This window comes from Buceros rhinoceros, unplaced genomic scaffold (assembly GCF_000710305.1).
Source record: "Buceros rhinoceros silvestris isolate BGI_N320 unplaced genomic scaffold, ASM71030v1 scaffold16958, whole genome shotgun sequence".
Classification (NCBI taxonomy): domain Eukaryota; kingdom Metazoa; phylum Chordata; class Aves; order Bucerotiformes; family Bucerotidae; genus Buceros; species Buceros rhinoceros.
This window is the reverse complement of record NW_010425298.1, coordinates 1-4,339: the sequence shown is the minus strand read 5'-3', so window position 1 is coordinate 4,339 and position 4,339 is coordinate 1.

Below are 4,339 nucleotides of genomic sequence, written 5' to 3'. Positions count from 1 at the left end.
CCTGCTGAAACGTCTCAGAAAAAGTTAGTCAACACATCTTCCGTAATAAGAGTTGGAAGTGGGAGGTGCCTTGTGTGCAGAGCCAGTCATTTTCGCAAGTAATTTCTGCCCTGGTGCTGACAGATGTATCTCCCAGCAAGTTAGCGCCGTATGCCAATAAAGAGACAAAATCGAGAGTATTGACACTTCTCGACTTCGCTCTTACAAGCCCAAAGAACGCGGTGAGCTGCCAGTCAAGTTTTTTTCACTCTAAACAGATCTACATTTAGAAGGAGCTTGGCGTGACTCACAACACGCATCAATCTCATCCGCTGCCACATGTTAACCCAGCTGCTGAGGGCTCTGGTCTGCGTCACATCCAGCAGCAGCTGGAACGAGCACAACAGGGTACCCCAAGAGCACGGGCACCACCTCACCCCACATCCCACAGCATCGCGGATGCCCACAGTGGGACAGCAAAGCAATGTCTGCCAGGGCAGCACCATGGGGCAGCCCAGCTCCTGCCTCGCCTCAGCCTCCCCAGGCAGCCACTCTCTGATCAAAGCGAGCATGAGGGATGTTTGTATAATCGGCTTGTGACAAAGCGCCGCCGCCTCAGCCTGCGCTTCTTCCTGCCCCGCTGGGAATGTGTTTTTCCAGCTGTGTCACTATACCAGATTTCAGAGTGCTTTTGCAGGAAGTTTCGCAGCTGCCTGCTGTAACCTGCTCCCTGATCTGTTCAGCGCCTGTTTTCGGCATTTCACATGACGGCCCGGCCTTGACTCAGCAGTCTCCTGCCGCAGCTTTTAATGGTTTGGTTTCCTACCACCACCTCCTCCAGAAACCCGGCAGCTCAGGCACACCGCCATCTGCTCGGAGCAGCACCAAACCACAGCGCTGGCACTTTCCAGATCATAAGAGGGTTTTTTTCAGCGCTAGCGCAGTATCGCTATCAGGAGCCGTCCCTTTCCCACCACCGAGCAGGCACACGTGGCTGAGGCACTGCAGATGTCACGCTGGGCTGCACAGAGTATGGTCTTCATTACAGAGTCCAGATCACGGCAAATTCCTGTTCCGCAGGGTTCAGACTGGGGCTGCATGAGAAGGGGAACTTTGGTGAGTAGCTGTAGCTCTCACAGCTGCTGGCACAGTCCCAAGAAGGTCCTGCGGTTCATCCCCCTCTGTCAAGTGAACCTGTGACCTCTCCGGCCAGCATTAACCTCTTCCTCTTTCCATCCCCCCGCTCCGTGTGAAACGGTACCAAACCCTTCCTCTGCCTTCTGTAAAGGAATAATTGGTTGTGCCATAATCTTACCCCTGGAAAAAAATACAGAAAATGTCCTGTTGTTTAAAGAGACATCTAAAAGAATGAACAAAACCCCGACTGGATAAAATAGTGATTACTGCATGTCCCAGGTTTTATCTCCTCCTTCTGTTTGTCACAGGCCATATCTTCCGCACCAGAGATCAGAACCATTAAGTTACTCGGTGCTTCATTAAACACTGGACACTTTGCTTCTGACAACACGCATCCGTCAATTTTTGCAAGTCCCAGGGTTAAGAAAAGTTTGATTACAGATCCCATATCTCACCAGCTGAAGCTGCTAAAGGAGTCACAAAAGATTAAGCATATGCTGGAAATCAAGAATATGATGTGGCTGAAAGTCACAGAACAACCCACACATTTGAAATTAGGCATGAATTTATATTCCTTGATGAACCAAAGCTTTAAAAATACATCATAAGGATCTGCATATCTGTTCTCAGTACATGTCGATACCTCCTTAAAACTACTGACATCAGTCTAAATGTAACATGCAGTAAAAACGTGACACCGTACAGAAACATGACAGTTCTCACTTCATATCCATATATAAGAGACGTCTTAGAAAGCCAGGTCCCGCTTGCCATGTGTCAGTGGCTCCCAAAATCATGCAGAATGCAAAATTATTGCCCTCTAGTAAGCAGAAGGGTGAGGCATCATGGTAATCATCAGCCACACTTGTACCACGAAACAGCCAGTCATAGGAGTTTGATCTTACGTCACTGAAGTCCGACGATCACATATATTCTACTGTTTTCTAAGACCACCACAAGCAACAAAGAAATTACTCATGATAAATAAGACGCAGGGAATCGTTGTTAGAGGTTGAATCCAGGAAGTGCTGACTATAATAATAGCTTTCCGTGGAATTTCAGAGGAATCGGACAACATCTGACCCCAACCACTCAGGTTTTTTCTAAGGAAAGCTGGGGGATTTGTTAAACCAGAAAGGAACGAAGTTTCATTTTGCTCCACCCAGAGCTACAAACAGGAGATAGGCTTTGGGAACCGCCCCAAAATTCTCTATTCAGGGAGGATAGTGCCAAAACCGAGTTTCTGTCAGTTGGCTGGGTAAGAGGAGACTGTCACTGTGCAAAAGCACATTGTTTTTAACGACCTTTTAACACATTCGGATGTCTGGAGCACTTAGGCTTTCCTGGGCAAACTTCATCCCGTACGTGAATGTGGGGCACCTGTATCAGCTCCCTGCAGGTGGAATTTGACCCTTCAGTCTCCCCAAGGACTCCACGCGAGAGCAGAAACCCATTTACGTCTGCCTGATCACTTCCTGCGTGGTCACTAGGGTCAGCCTTGACATACACACACCACAGGCACAGCAGCCTCTCCTGTGATATTCTGAGACAATGAAAATGATCTGCCAGCTCAGTCCCTGAATTCATACAACTTCATCTTTCTCTCAAGCTACTCCTATAGCCAGTTTGGCATTGGCTTAACTGAAAGCAAGAGTAACTCATACATTGTTTTTTCACAGCTCCAAGGCAGGAACTGTCCTCTCATTTATCTTGACTGATAAAGCAAGTGAGAAGTGAGCCTCCGAATAAAAAGTGCACCTGCTAAAATCACAGTAAAATGCTGTGAAAGTGCCCGTGGAAGCCAGTTATATGGCAGGGATGGCGATACAGGCAGAGCAAATCAACCAGGTGCAAAGAAAGAAGGAGAATAATCCATGTTCTGATACTAATGATTATATTTCTGGTGCCAAACAGTATATTTTTCATTATGCTAAATTATATAGACTACACCATTCTTTTAATCCCACACCAGTTGATACTTTTATTCTGTGTTATTAAACGGAAATGGATTTGCCTGTTAGGATGGCTACCGCTTGATTTCATTTCAAGCCTCACTAAACTGGCAGGAAACAAGATAATCAGTCTTCCCTTGGTGTCTGCAGAACATCTAGTCATTTTACAGTCTATTTCCTATGAGCAAGCAAGAGATCAAAATATTCAGGATTCTTCACTCAGAACAAGGGGGTGTTTGAACATACCTAATGTTTATACATAAAGCTCCACTTCTCGAAGTAAATGTTCCAGCTGGTACAAACGGTGACATTCCATCACACAAACTGCCTGAGCATACGAACCATTTTCTCCTCCTCCAATTAATTAAAGCCTAATTCAAAGTCTCTCTCCTAACAGTTAAATCCTCTTAATGAAATTGCTCCCAACTCCCTAAGAGTTTGCACTGGAACAGTGAAGCCTGAGGAAATGGAAAAGCCCCAGCAGCAGGGCTCTGCCCAGCCTCTGAAATGCCCCGTTCTTTGCGGTGGAGCTGAGAAAGACCAAAGACTTTCTGCTTTCAGTTGTGGTTTCGTCTCTGCTGCTGTTACTGGATGCTGCCACAGAGCCTACAGCAAGGGCTGGCTCAGTTATTAAACAGAAAGTTATTTCTTCAGATAGGTTTTCAGCAAGCTAAGCCCAAAGGCTAAATAAAGAACTATTCTAAGTGTTTTGAAATTGCACGAATTTTGATACTCACGTGTAAAGAGATGCTTAGACAGATGCACATGCAGGTATGTAATACGTGCGGTAAGTCGAAGAATCACTGAATCAGAGAAGCACGGAATGCTTTGAGTTTGAAGAGGCCTTAAAAGCTCCTCTAGTCCTACCCCCTGCAGAGAGCAGGGACATCTGCAATTATAGCACATTGCTCCGAGGCCTGTCCAACCTGACCTGGAATGGTTCCAGGGATGGGGCATCTACAACGTCTCTGGGCAACCTGGGCAGTGTTTCACCACCCTCATGGTAAAAAATTTCTTCTTTCTATCCAGTCTAAATCTCCATTTTTTTAAACGTAAAACCATCACCCCTTGTCCGTGGCAACTGGCCCTGCTAAACTCCCCATCGTGCCTGTAGCCCCCTTGAAGCACTGAAAGGCCACACTAAGGTCCCCCCAGAGTCTTCTCCAGGCTGAGGAACCCCAACTCTCTAGCCTGTCCTCACAGCAGAGGGGCTCCAGCCTTCGCACCATTTTCGTGGCCCCCTCTGCACCCTCTCCCGCAGGGTCGTGTCC